Raw genomic sequence first — 15,428 nt, forward strand, 5'->3', positions numbered from 1 at the left:
AAAAGATCAACAGAAGAAGCTACTTACAAGCACCATGGACTTCGTGGCCGAACGAATGGCCCTTAGTTCAGTTAGGTGCTGGTGGTGCTCCATGTCTGCTGGAAAGTAGACACTCTTGGCAAGGCTAAATGCCATTAAGTGATCTTTTTCAGTGACCACTGAGTCTGTGTCTTGAATATCATGGTTTTGAAAAGTAAGTTTGGGTGCCCACTTGGAGGAGCTGGCTCGGTCGGAGTACTCCGGCTGAGGGCTCGGTGGAGGGCTCGGTGGAAGAGTGGTTTCATCTTCATCAACAAGGCGTTGCTCAGTTTGGGTAGTCCGGGCACGCTTGCTGGGGCAAGATGAGGAAGGTTGTTGAGATGGAAGAGCCACCACGGTCTCTTGAGTCTGGGTGGTTGGTGGTACTTCGACTGGATGTGTTTCGGTTAGGAGGGCCCTCACTCTGTTCCTCTTCGCCATTTCTTCTTCAGATGTAGTACGGACTAGGATGATTTGTGGCAAGGTCAGGTCCGGTTCAAGAGAGGCCTCTAGCAAAAAATCTGTTACTCTGGCTTTTCGTCAACTGCTGTATCTGTATGTCGGTTCAAAATTGAGCAGCTTGGCCCAACTTCTTTCAGGATACCGTAGTGCGGCGCGAAGTGTGTTTAGGTTTGGATAACTGTACAGTGACTTGAGATGGGCTGAGTCTGCATAAAGAAGACAACTGTCAGTTCGGTTCAGGAACACAAAACCGAAATAAAAAGAAGCATGCAATAGAGCCGAGGTAATTATACCGGTGGTCCCTTTATTCCAGTTTATTCGGTCACCAGGAATCTGGGCTTCTTGGTCTTCAAAGTTCCCAGAAACCCAGAAGAAATCATCATTGTTCAAGTCTTTATCCGGTGTGTCCGTTATTATTTTCTCTCGACGACGGCGTATCCTTAGATAATAGACCCAGCCATCTTCTTTTGATCCTATTGAATATTGATGAAAGAGTTCGGCTAAGCCGAGGTTAATGCCAGCTCGGCGGTTTAGCTCGGCTATACCATTTATTATGCGGTATGAGTTTGTGGAAAGCTGAGTTGGGCATATCCTAGTTTGCCTAAGGAATTCACAAAGTAAGGGATGTACAGGGAATCTTAGGCCAGTTTCTACAATGGAAAGGAGGGTGAAGGGAACAAAACCAGGGTTTCCCAAGGTACGATGTCATGTTCGGCTAAGGTGAGTTGGACGTCATCAGGAATGTTTTATTCCCTTTGGAATTCGGCCAGGCCACCAGGTGTTTCTACTAAAAATCTATATTTACCCATTTACTCTTAAGTTATGTATAATTTTACTATGATAGCTCGGTTACAAAATGACGCTGAGTAGCTTGGTTGAGCGTGCGAAGGAGTGCCTGGCAACCTAAGTCTGCAAAGTGAAAAAAGAAAGGGGTTATGCACAGATCGATGGACCGTGTGAAAAAGAAATCAAGGTAAAATAAATGAAGTCCTATCTCGGTTATACGGGTGTTAGCTCGGTTTCAGCAAGGGGTCTATTAGCTCGGTTTCAGCAAGGCATTTGTTAGCCCGGTTGAGCCTCAAGGGGCAGCTTTCTTAGTTCGGTCTGAACTTGGAAGGCTAGTTTAGCCCCTAAGTTCAGCTCGGGCGTAGTTAAGATTTTCAAGGCTTGACTTATCAGAACTACAAATATAGCAAGTTAGCTCGGTTGGTTGGTCCGGCTAGACTAACATCAACTACAAACGACTTTTTAGTTCGGTTATACTATGATTTTGGATCAAAATTAGTAATTTTCAGTTTATTCGTGACAAGCCAGAAGTTTTATTACACGAAAGAAGGGAATATGTTTTGAAAAAACACACAAAATACATGTATTGTGAAAGCAAATACGACAAACAACAAAAACCAGGTAGGTTTGAGTACGCTTACCAGGACAAGAAAAGATGAGAGTAACGGCAGCACAACCACAAAGCTTCTTCGAAAACAGATCGAAGAACTCAACCACAGTGCTTTGATCCAAAATGAAGAGTTTTTGTTTTAATACAATAGGACAAAGGTGGGAACTGTTTAAATTACGCGAGGTACGAGGGCGGCGTGACAGCTGCCTTTAGCCAATCAGAGTGTGCCACGTGTCATTGAAATGAGAATCGATTCAGTTGCTGTGATTGAAGGGACGTTTTGACCGGACAAGCTGAGCTCGGTATGGAATTTAGTTCGGCTGAAGAGCTTAAGAGTTTTTAACTCGGCTGGAAGGACTAAAGGGGTTTAGTTCGGCTGAAAAGGCAGAAACTTTTTTAGCTCGGCTGGGTACAGGTAATCCCTATCATGCTCCGCAGATGGAATTAAGGGGCAATTGAGAGGGTAATTTATATGAAGATTGGGCCGAGCTGGATAATGGGCCGTTATAGGCCACAGTGCGAAGGCTAATTAAAAAGGCCATGAAGTTACTCCGGCCCAAGAGAGGTGTGAAATTACTCCGGCCTAAGAGAGGTGTAAAGTTACTCCGGTCCCAAGGAGGGTAGCTCGGTCACCATACTAAAACTTATACCGGTTATAACGCAGTATGGTTGGCTCGGTCTAAACCATGCTAAAAGTTAGCTCGGTTTTAGACTTACCACGGTTTGTACAGGAGGAACTCAGGTAAGGGTAGTAAAAGGGCGAGCCGAACTAAGGATAGTTCGGTCTGTTCTACGGTTAAGCATAGCCATGCGTACCTCGGCCACATTGGAGTCCAACCATGGTAAAACCATCTCACTTGGTTTAAACAGTGAGGGAGGTGTTGAAGGATAGGCATTATCTTTCAGGAGTATGAATCCTAGGAGGACTCTACATGGAGGAGTAAGAGTCCTACTTGGATTGTGCCACACGGAACCTATAAAAGCTCACAAACAACACCTATGGAAAAGTAACACAACTTTGATTCCTGAATACACAGAGCTTTTGTCTACTTGTCTATTTTGCTGACTTAGGCATCGGGGGGGTTTCCGGCACACACCTGCCGGCTAGCTCACGTCTGTGTTTTCAGGGAGTAAAGTGACGACGTCTGGAGGAACGCGGACTTTATCAACAGGATTATACGAGAAAGTTTATTTCTTTCCCGTACAAACGGTTTTTTTTTTTAATGTGATTGTATTTAGTTCAATGATTCTTTTTTTTAATGAGATTGTATTGTAATTAGTTTAATGGTTCTTTTTTTTTATTTGTTTTTTTTATTATGAGAAAAATGTGATGTGATTGTAGTTTGTTCAATGGTTCTATTTTTTAATGTGATTGTATTATAGTTAGTTCAATGGTTCTTTTTTTTTTCATTTAATTTTTTTTATTATAAGAAAAATGTGATGTGATTGTAGTTTATTCAATGGTTTTTTTTTAATGTGATTTAATTGTTTTATTTACTGTTTTTGATGATTCTTCTTTACAATTATTTTTTTTTATTATGAAAAAAATATGATTGTAGTTAGATAGCATAAAAATATTTGTGATTTGTATGATTGAAGTTATCTCCTTTTTTGATTTGTATTTGGTCTAGCTAAAAAAAAATTATAATTTGATTTTTTAATATGATTGAACTTAGATAAATATAAACACTTACAAAGAGAAAAATGTGATTGTAGTTAGTTCAACGGTTCTTTTTTTTTAATGTGATTATAGTTAGTTCAATGATTCTTTTTTTTTTAATGTGATTGTATTGTAATTAGTTTAATGATTCTTTTTTTTTCATTTATTTTTTTTATTATGGGAAAAATGTGATATGATTGTAGTTTATTCAATGGTTCTTTTTTTTAATGTGATTGTATTGTAGTTAGTTCAATGGTTCTTTTTTTTCATTTATTTTTTTTATTATGAGAAAAATGTGATGTGATTGTAATCTGTTCACTGATTTTTTTTTAACGTGATGTAATCGTTTTATTTACTGCTTTAATGGTTCTTCTTTATAATTATTTTTTTATTATGAAAAAAATATGATTGTAATTAGATAGCAAAAAAATATTTGTGATTTGTATGATTGAAGTTATCTCATTTTTTTTTATTTGTATTTGGTATAGCCAAAAAAAATTATAATTTGATTTTTTAATATGATTGAAGTTAGATAAATATAAACACACTACAAGAAAATTAGGTTTTAGCAGCGTTTTTTATTGCAGCGGCCTGAAAAATGCTGCTACAGATGGGCTATTGTAGCGGTTATTGACCACAACTAAAAATTAAATTTTTAGTAGCATGTTTTCCTAAAAACGCTGCTATATATTTTTTTATAGTTACGTTTTGTACTCAACCGTTAAAAAAAGCCAAGCAAAATAAGGCCTGCCAAATTCAATCTGATTTCGCATCGAATCAGTTTTTTTTTTTTTTGGTATGTTTTGTGTGTGTGGATGAATTACATATCAGAATTTCACCCCCCCCCCCCAAAAAAAAAGAAACCGTTCAACTCACAATTTGTGCCCTAGTCCACAACACTTCTTTGGCGAAGTATCAGACTTCATCCTCCCCGCGGCGTATTGACGACATTAAGCTATAGCATCACTGTGATTTCAAGGTCAGTTTTCTCTCTCTATTTCTCTTTCTCTATCCCTCTCTTTCTTCTTCTCTCTCGGTTTATCTCTCTACCCTTCTTTCTTTCTTCTACTGTCTCTGTTTCTCTTTTTCCCTTACTATCTTCGGTCAAGTTTGGGTCAATGAAATTCATTGTTAAGCTAAGACTTGCCATTTCATTCATTGCTTCTAATATCTCCAAAACTTCCCTACTTTGAAGGATTTCATGAACATCTTGAATGATTTTGATTTGGAAGAATAATTTAGAAAATATATTGATTAACATGTTTGGTATTTTGATTTTTGATCATCTATGATATTCATATTTTCACCAATATAATTAGTGAAGTGCATGGATTGTTGTTGATGCTACACTATAGAATCTCATGCTTGAGGATTCATTATGTATGCTAGGTGTTTGATAAAATGTCACAATGGAGTAATAGTGCTCTACATTTTGGTTTATTGGTTTGTTCTGTTTTTCTCTCTCGCTCTTCTTTTTTTTTTCTTTTTTTTTTTGTGTTGAGAAAATTGTTGTCTATGAATTTAATGCGCAGTTTGTAATGTTTTGTTGGCTTAATAATGTGATTAGAAAAAATTGTTGCCTCTTTTTATTGTGATTGTTTCTTGTTTATGAAAGCGTTCGTGCATTGAACCATGAGATAAATAAACAAAGATGCAAGTTTTCTAGTTTCAAGGGAATTATACATGGAATAAATTCAAAATACCCAATATTAGGAAGCACATCAAAAGTGACCTGCTCATGAGGCAATTTTGGGTTCACATTTGCTCCGATCCAACCTTCAAACGATCCATAATCAGCATTTAACAGTGGTAGCTCGCCTGCATAGTGCCTCAGTTTTTTCAAATAATGTCCTATTGAACCAATCATGATTCCATAGACGTGCTTGGCTTTAGGAAATAGCTCTGGTATTAATCTGTACCAATTACTTAATCCCAAACACTTTTTATAGATCATATCAGCTAATTCAGGGTTTGGCTTTGGCAATTTCGACATAGCTGTTTGAATAGATGGGACGGTGATTCGGCTGCTGAGAACCTCTTCACGGATGTCAGTACAGAGTTTCTCCCAAACTTGTTCAAAGGTTTGGAAGGAATGTACAATGCTGTGAGCAAATGTAGAAGACACAACTTGGACTTCGTCCCAGTAAATGAGTCCACTTAGAAGATGGCAGTATAAGGATTGATGGAAGTCAGGACCAAATATCACTTCATCAGGGCTACAACATGGGGACTGCATTGTCTTCATTGTATTCTTAAACTGTAAACTACAATACACATTTGTAGTAGCAGTTCCTGCTGCCAGACCCCATTTCTTTTTAAACTGCTTGCTGCTGTAGATAAATTACAAGGCCTTACCATTCCCAATTAGAAATTCCCTGCAAATCAATAATTCTTCAAATTAGAAAATAACTTATTAACAATTAACACCATGTATAAGGGAGGAAAATGTGAAACACATTGAACGCTAATATAAGAGATGCAGAGAATTCTAAGACAAAAGGAAAGCTACAAAGCAGTCGCTGACTGCTTGTGGGTGTGTCCATGTGTGACCATGTGGGTGTTCCAACCACCAGCTCACCTTTTCCTGAAAGTTCAGTTTATGTGAAATTATTAATGCTATCTCATAGGAAACACTGCCTTTTTGAAATTTGGATCTCTTTGACTTCGTAAAGATCTCAAATTTGTGTGGGTTTGTCAGGACACTTGTCTAGTTGCCATTGAAGTATATTGTATGGGTTATTAATGAGGACATCTATATTTCTTCTAATAGATAACTGATGTTTTTTTAATATTTGTTGTTAAATATAGCTATTAAAAACTTGGACTGGAAAATCAGCATCTTGACGTTCTTATTTTTATGCTCTCTCTGGTTTTAATTTTTAGTTTGCGAATATAGGTATATCATATCTTGAGAAGAAAGAAGTCTGCACCCGTCTAAGAGAGGTGAGAATAGTCATGTATGTCCGCACCTGTGGTTTGATTCCTAGATTGTAACAGTTGTCATACTTCAAAAAATCCACACCCTTAATAACACATTATAAAATATCAATTAATGAAGCTCATGGATAGATAATGTGGTAAACTGGCAGAATTTTCATCTAAATTCATGAATTCCTGATAATTTTAAGACACATTTATATGGGTATTTTTTTTATCTATTATTATTATTAATTAATTAATTAATTAATTAATTTTATTTTTTCAGATTTGGAGGTAATTTGGTAACTTTCTTTTTAATTTAGAGAATGAACTATTTAGGTGATTGTTTATGAGAATTATTGCGCCCTTCCGTTATTTGGAATACCTTCAAGTTCTACTTTGTCTTTGAAATGCTTGTTGGAATTTCTGGAAATTCTTAGTCTAGCAAGATAGTCTTATACTTCTATATAAAGTTAGCTTGCAGAGACAACGATACAAGTTTAGATAATGAAATTTCTGGAAATTTCTCTTACATTTTTAGTGGTGGTGAGACTTCATTGAATCCTTCTAGATGAGATTCCTAGAAAATCTCAATGAGATTCAAAGGTTCTTCTTATATGTTTAAATTCCAGAAAGCCGCTGCATAAATAACAACCATATCTATCTTTTCTGTCACCTTAAGTGAGTCCTTAAAACCCTTAGACCTTGATCCAAACCCTAACCTTTATATTCTAACTCTTAAGATTTCTCTGTTGTCCAAAAAATTCCAGATTTACCCTACAGCCCAGAAAATCCAGCAACTTATCTCCTTAAATTTCCAATTCAAAACGGCATCAAAGCTCAATCATTCTGACCACTATCTATGCTCAAACCCTCAATCCAATTTCCAAACCCTTGACCATTCCAAACCCACGATATTTAATTATAGGACATCCTTAATCCACAGGGGCTAAGGAAAACGCTTGACTTTTTCTTCTTCTTATATTTGATAAGATATGTCACAAACTAACCTAAGAGGCAAAAAGCTCTGCATCATCATTTTCATGGTAAATTGATCCAGGTCGAACTTGACATGTAGACATCCTAGAAATTAAGTATAATAAGTCAGAAGAGAGAAATCAGATTGTGACAGCAGTATAGAACACTTGAGAAATAAAAACAAGATAATAATTTAATTGTGATCTAATTTATAATCCTCTGACACAATATTAGGAAATTAATTTTACCCAGCATCAGAATAAATTCCAAGCTTGAGGCCTTTATCATGTACATAGTCAACCACATATTTAATTCCCAATGGAAAACATTCTGATTCGGGGACTAGTTGACCCTGCAAGACCAATTTACAATGAAAAAAAAATTATTGCATGCCTGGCTTTAAAGTTCAGTTTCTACTATTTCTGAGCTTAACAACCAATATATTTATATCAAAAGTGGCCTTTAGATCCAAAGTAAACATTACTATGTTTTAAAGAAAGAAACAATATTTTCCTAACAGACCGGAAGGTAAATTGTTCAGTTCTTTTTTTAGTCCAATGGTGATGGACACAATGGGAGGGTAGCTATAAAATGGAACTGACTATTCCAATCCCAAGTCTCTAGTACCACCACCAATAGACTTTACCAATTAAACTAGATGGAAAACATGGCATAAATGTAGTAGGATTTAAATTGACCTCTGAATTTCGTTCTTGAGTCGACCAACAATCACCTGATTTGAAAAAAAAATTATTTAGTATGAAACAGAACCAAGTTGTGGCATTGTGGTAAAGCCTTGGGGTTTAAGCCCCAAGGTCACAAGTTCAATTCCCCCCCTTGGGCCAATCTCCTAGGCGAAGCACTGTTGGTTAGGAGGTTGGACCTCAAGGATGCCTAATCAGCTACTTGGTGTGGGTTTAATGCTCCCCCGCTGTGCGAGTCCTGACTTAATCAGAGCTTGCCTTAGGAGGTCGGGACAAGCTTCCAGGTTATAGTCTCTTACTCGGAACGGACAACAGGACACCCTGGTGATCTCCTCATGGGGCGCTGCCTTGGACCTGCGGGAGGGTGGGAGGATTTCCCTGTAACAAAAAAAAAAAAAATGAATACCTATGTTAACATAAACATAACCTAAATTAGCCAAATCAATTGCGATAAGTGCATCAGCTTTCAAAGAGGAGAACATATGTTGGTATTTGTGACATTGAGTTTTTGAAAACAGGATAACTGAAAGGACATATTTCTATTCACGCATTCAAATTTTAAATACTTTCGACAGTCCATAAGGGCTTTTGTTTGGGCAATAATAAGTGGTTGGGTTCTCATGTGCAAGTTTTTAGGGGCCTCTGTTTTGTGTAAATAACGCCTCAACCATCAAAGACCCTCAAATCAGAGACCCTCTGATATATAGAGTTACTGAAGTAGACAAAGAAAATAATCTTGTGAGGTGTATATGAGCTTTTCCTATGGCTTATATAATCTTGAAGGAACAAGTAAAAACTCAAGGTGATCAGTTGCAAACTCAAAGTATTCAGTTGCAAGCTCAAGATGCTGTAATAAACTCTTCAAAAGAGCAAGTAGCATTTTTGATGAGACAGAGACAATGTTCTAGTGGTTTGCAGGTATAACTACAAGTAAACATATTTATCTAAATGATGTATTTATCATATGTCATCCTTTTCTAAATTTATGCATACTCATGTAAACTTTATTGTATAAATTAGGCGACAGATGGATCTAGTGGCATTCCAAACCAGGCTTCTCCACAAACACATTAGAGATCCTCTTTTGGGAGTCATGAAATGCAACCTTTTAATCGGGGTAAGTCATCATTACAATACACATACATTGACACAAATTTAGAACCAATGTTAATGACTTCTCTACCAATAAATTGTTAGTTGGTTTGGACAAAATTGGGATTTGATAGGTTGACTTTCTACTTTGTTTCCTTTACTGGTATCCGTAAAAATACCAAACAAACCAGTGAAATAGAGAATTAGGCAATCGAACAAATTTGAATATCAACAATGGATCAAACTGTAATATACAATTAAAAAATAGACCCTTGGATGTTGCTATTGGTTGCTTGACTTAGTGATTGTTACTAATGTTTGGCTTTATTGGCTGATTCAGTCCAAATGCCAACCTGTTGGCATCTTATCTTTTATTTGGATATGTTTTAACATCCTAGCTTTGGAGTCTGCCCTCAGGATATATAAGGAAAGAGAGTCTTATATTCAAGGGCACATTGAAAAAATAGAGAGTATTATAGATAGCATGAGTAATAACTTCTTTTTATCTACATAAAAAAGAACACTTGTTTGTAAGAGTCTTTCAATTGTAATGTTTATATTTATGGTATATGAATAAAAGTCCATTTTCAAAATCGTTGTTCTTTCATAATATAATCCGCTTATTGAGTGATACACTGACTAGGAGAGGTTAGGAGTAGGGTGAGGCAATGAGGCTATTAGTGATTACCTATAGGCAAGAGACCACTTGGGAAAACAGAAGCTGAAAGCAACATCCAAACTTAAAAGGCCTTGTGGAACGTGTTCTTCATCAGAGTTCTATACTTAGTAGTAATAGCAAAGGCGAGGTGGGCACATATTTAGATATAAGTTCCTAGACATTAATAATTGTTAGTTGCTTGCTTACATGTTCTAAGCCCTTTACATGTCTTCACCCATGTCTAATCTTAGAAATCAACTTGCAGTGCTTAAAGAACAACAAGAAGAACCAACTGCACAAATTGAGAACAATTTGTTTCTTAAATCTTTATCCACCTTACACTTCTGCATTACTATATTTTTTCTCTCCATTTGTTGTTGTTTTCTCTCTTAATGGCTGATCTATCTTAATATGCAAATATGATCTTCAACTTGAGTATGGTGATATTTTTTGATATGTAAGCCACATACTTACCAAAAAGATAAGACTTGTCGAGAATTATTTGTAGTCTAAATTTTCTTTATAGATTTTGAAATTGAAAATGATACTTATGCTTATTTAATCATTTTTATTGCAGGAAATAAGACAACATGAAAGCATCAATCAATGGGCGTCATTTCTCGATTTGAACTTTTTTTATGGAGGTCTTTATAAAATGGCGTCATGAGTAATACTTTTGAGTACTATTGTCCTGTGACAAGTTTATATATACCTTTTAGATTATAGTGTGGGCTATTAGTTTGTTAGAAATATTGTATCTTTTTTGTATTACAGGCTTATGTAATGAACCTTTTAGTTAAGGTGTTTTGGATATTTTGGGATTATAAAAATGCAGACTCTTTTACCTTTTACAATTATTGAGTATTGAGCCATTAGAATAAAATAATATTTTTATGGATATATAATGTGAGCAGGGATAAGTGAGAGACAACCATTAATGGTTAGTAAATCATTGAAAATTTCAAGCTATATATTATTGGTAATTGAATAATAAACATAGCATATAACCGTGGTTAATAACTGCCGCTGCAAATAAAATTCAAAAAGAATTTTATGGTTATAGCGACAGCGTAAAACTGATGGAATAGAGTCAAGATATAGTAGTGGTTCACAAAATGTCGCAAAAGTGAAGGATATAGCAGCGGTCGACCCGTCACTATAAAGTTAGCAAGTAATGGGTAAATTTAAGATATAGCGACATTTATAACTGTCACTATATCGGCCGTCGCAATAAAAATAATTATACCAGCGTTTGAGGAAAACATCACTATAAGGATATGCCGACGTGGCTATTGCGGCGATTTGGTCGTCGCTATTGCAACCGCGGGTAAAGGTTTTTTAGTTTTTAGCGACACTTTTTTCTTCTTTTAGCGGCATTTTGGGCCTCTGCTAAAAGTGAATTTTTTTGTAGTGACACTCACAAAGAGAAAAATGTGATTGTAGTTAGTTCAACGGTTATTTTTTTAAAATGTAAATTGGTCAGAAGAATATTTATACATTTCAGAAGGTTAAAAAAAAAATGTAAAGTATAACATTTTTACTTTATAACATTTTATAAAGGAAAATTTACTCATAAATCCTACTTTCTGAAAAGTTAAACCATTTAGTCCTAAATATTTTCTTATGCACCATTTAGTCCCGTTTAATAGCCTATTTTGGGGGGTTTGATTTGATCCATTTAGTTTTTACATCAATACCCTCTACATGAATCTTTCTACTAGAAATTTGAAAAACAGTTCTAGGGTTTCAAATCTCATCACAAACAAGAGAAATGGCGTTGGGATCCGAGATGGAATTGCATACGGCGGCGAGGTCGATGTTTGCGTCGTTCCTCACCTTCCAGTTCTTGTGCGTTAAACGATCCTCTCATGGCACATCATCAGAAACATCATAAAACGTCATCAAGAACATCAACAAAACATCAAGAAGGTTTGATGATGTTCTGTTGCAGATGTAAACTTTCATGAGGATCCTTACTCTGGTTCACTTCCTTGCATGATTATTTCACCACTGTTTTGCCCAGGGGCCAGAACATCATCAAACCTTTAAAAGTTCTAAAACATCATCGTATCCAGAAAGGGTTTGGTCTCAGGGGCCAGAAGGGGCTTTTCAGACACGATTGGTGGCGGTTCTGGGAAGTGGGTTTTCTCTGGGAATGGTGGATCGGAAGGGATAACTCAACCACGTCAATTCGTTTGGTTTGAATGGTTGGGAGAGAAAATAAAATAAATGGATAGATTTTAATCTTTTGTTTAAATTACGAAATAGGAGAAAATTGGAGAGAATTATGATGATGATGTTTGATCAGAAAAAATTGTTTAATCGTTATTTTTGATGTTTGATATTATTTTAATTGTTATTTTGATGTTTAATCGTTATTTAAAAAATTGTTTAATTTTTATTTTGATGTTTAATCGTTATTTTAAAAATTATTTAATTATTATTTTTGATGTTCTTTTGATGATGTTGTATGATGTTTTGATGTTTGATGTTGTTTTGATGATGATGTTTGATGTTATTTCGATGATGTTACTCATAAATTTGATGTTTTGATGTTTGATGGATAATGTTTGATGTCGATGATGTTCAATGGTCACTAACATTGGGATAGGACCTAACGGTTCATAAGAAAATTCATAGGACCAAATGGGTTACAAGATACAAATTTGGGATTTATTGGTGCATGCCCCTTTTATAAATACATAATATATGTATTATTAATTAATTATAATACTAAGCCTTTGTTTGGCAATGACTTTTTTAGTTGGCATTTTGACCTTTTTGACTTTTTTAGCCTAAGACTTTTTTATTTGTTTGGTATTCTTGATTGGATTTTTGGCTTTGGAATGGTAGATTTTTTTTGTCTTTTTGTGATTTTTGGCTTTCTATGACTTTTTGAATTTTTTTTTTTTTTGTGTGATTATTTAGCCAAATATGATAACCAAACACCACCTAACTGTCATGTTGACAATGCAGGAATGCTGATGGAATGCTCATAACAATTTAGATTTTAGTTATTTTTTTGTTTTACTTATTCAGTGAATTTCGAACAAATGTAATAAATTCTTATTTTTATTACTTTAATTATGCAATGACAACATTTTTTTTTTAAAATTACATATATTTTATGCTAACAATTTATAAATATGTTTGACATAATATAAATAGTTTTTTTTTTTTTAAATTTAGTCCCGTGCATAGTGCGGGTGATATGCTAGTTTCTATATATGTGAATTGTGATTTTTAAATATATATATATATATATATATATATATTTTAAATGTCTTCTTTTTTTTATATTATATTAAAGTGTAATATTTTGATAATAATTATATGTGTTGGACTTTCAAGAAATTCATATGTATTGGACTTTTCAAGAAATTTTTTTTTATGATTCTTCTTAATGTATTAAAGTGTTATTATGAGGGATAATAATCGTATGTATTAGGACTTTTCAACGAATTCATGTGTTGGACTTTTCAAATTTTTTTTTTATACTTGGGGTTGGGAGAAATTAATAAATGCTAAGGTTTTTTTTTTTAAATAAAAAATTAAGAAATTTAGATTGGGATATTGGAGCTCCCACAAGACTTGGGGGGTTAGAAACCCCATTTTTCTTAATATATATATAGATAGATAGATAAATCTTTTTATTTTTATTTTTGTGTGGTTTCTATTCGGGTATTTTTTTTTCAATTTATTTAAGATGGAGTTGTGGGTATCTTTTTTTTTTCATTTAATTTATCTGTGGTTTCTATTTGTTTTTAATTATTATTATTTAAGTAAGTTATGATGTGAGTTAGATATGTGATAGACATGTGAGTTTTATTGATTTAAGGTTTATTTAGATAAACTTTAAAGATTTTTTTTTTAGTTTTATAGTTTTTTTTGTTATATTATAATATAATATATAAAAGATCGGTAGATATTTATAACTTTAATAAAAAATATTATCTGATTTTTTTGGAAGAGAAAATGAATGCAAGTTTTAATATTTTTTTTTTGAAAATTTGTGAGAGAGATTAGGAGGGAGAGATTATGAAATATTTTTGTTATTAAATAAATAAATCAGTCAATAGTTTTTTTTAATCTATTTTGTAAATTAAAAATCAATAATTTTGGAAAATTGATTAATTTTTCTCATTAAGTGATTTAAAATTTTGATAGATATACATAAAAAAAAATACATAATTATATTATTAAATCATAATTCAAATTTACATATTATATCTTTTTGAGATCTATAGCTAAATTATTATTTTTTTTTTTTGTGTGTAACCATAGTATATGAGAGAAATTGAAAAGGGTGTTGCAATATTTATGAGAGAAGTCAAAAGAGATTGTGGGTTGGGAGAAGTCAATAAATGCTGAGGGTTTTTTTTTAAATTAAAAAATTAGAAAATTAGGATTAGGAGATTGGAGCTCCCAGAGGCCTTGGGGTTAAAAATTCCCTTTTGCTTAATATATAGTAAGTATAGACTAGCATATCACCCGTGCTATGCACGGATTGTGTTTACTATTATCTATATATGTGAATTGCGATTTTTAAATGTCTTATTTTTTTCCTTTTGTATATTGTATTAAAGTTTAATATTTTGATATTAATCATATGTGTTGACTTTTCAATAAATTAAATGCTTTTTTATTATTATTATATTATATTAAAGTTTAATATTTTGATAATAATCATATGTATTGGCTTTTCCAAGAGCTTGTTCTTAATGCATTAAAGTGTTACTATGGGGGATAATAATCATATGTGTTGGGACTTTTCAAGAAATTCATATGTGTTGGATTTCAAAGAATTTTTTTATGCTTGTTCTTAATACATTAAAGTGTTATTATGAGGGTACGACTTGGGGGTTGGAAAAAGTTAATAAATGCTAAGTTTTTTTTTTTTTTTAAATCAAAAAATCTGGAAATTTAGATTGAGAGATTGGAGATCCCACAAGGCTTGGGGTTAAAAACCCCCTTTCACTTAATATATAGTATAGACTAGCATATCACCCGTGCTATGCACGGATTGTGTTTATAATCTACACTATATATTAAGCAAAATGGGATTTTTAACCCTAAGGCCTGTGGGAGCTCCAATCTCCTAATCCTAATTTACTAATTTTTTAATTTAAAAAAAAAACCCTCAACATTTATTGACTTTTCCCAACCTAACCTCAGCATTTATTGACTTCTCCCAACCCACAATCTCTTTTGACTTCTCTCATAATTATTGCAACACCCTTTTCAATTTCTCCCATATACTATGGTTACACACAAAAATAAAAAATAAAAAGATAAGAATTTAGCTATAGATTTCAAAAAGATATAACATCTAAATTTGAATTATGATTTAATAATATAATTATGTATTTTTTTTATGTATATCTATCAAAATTTTAAATCACTTAATAGGACAAATTAATCAATTTTCCAAAATTATTGATTTTTAATTTACAAAATAGATTAAAAAAAACTATTGACTGATTTATTTATTTAATAACAAAAATATTTCATAATCTCTCCCTCCTAATCTCTCTCACAAAT

The 15,428-nt window shown here is 33.5% G+C and overlaps 1 long non-coding RNA gene and 1 pseudogene across 1 annotated transcript; one reads left to right on the forward strand and one right to left on the reverse strand.

Annotated features, from left to right (window-relative positions):
• Positions 1–4,262: 4,262 nt before the first annotated feature.
• On the forward strand, positions 4,263–10,741 carry LOC145792842 (uncharacterized). The gene is made up of 5 exons (XR_014332868.1): positions 4,263–4,515; positions 6,433–6,479; positions 8,774–9,055; positions 9,158–9,254; positions 10,465–10,741. It is a non-coding gene; the product is annotated as an uncharacterized LOC145792842 (long non-coding RNA).
• On the reverse strand, positions 5,143–6,079 carry LOC145792527 (jasmonoyl--L-amino acid synthetase JAR6 pseudogene; annotated as a pseudogene).
• Positions 10,742–15,428: the final 4,687 nt, after the last annotated feature.

The sequence above is a fragment of the Camellia sinensis genome, chromosome 6, assembly GCF_055761805.1.
Source record: "Camellia sinensis isolate YWXY chromosome 6, ASM5576180v1, whole genome shotgun sequence".
Lineage (NCBI taxonomy): Eukaryota > Viridiplantae > Streptophyta > Magnoliopsida > Ericales > Theaceae > Camellia > Camellia sinensis.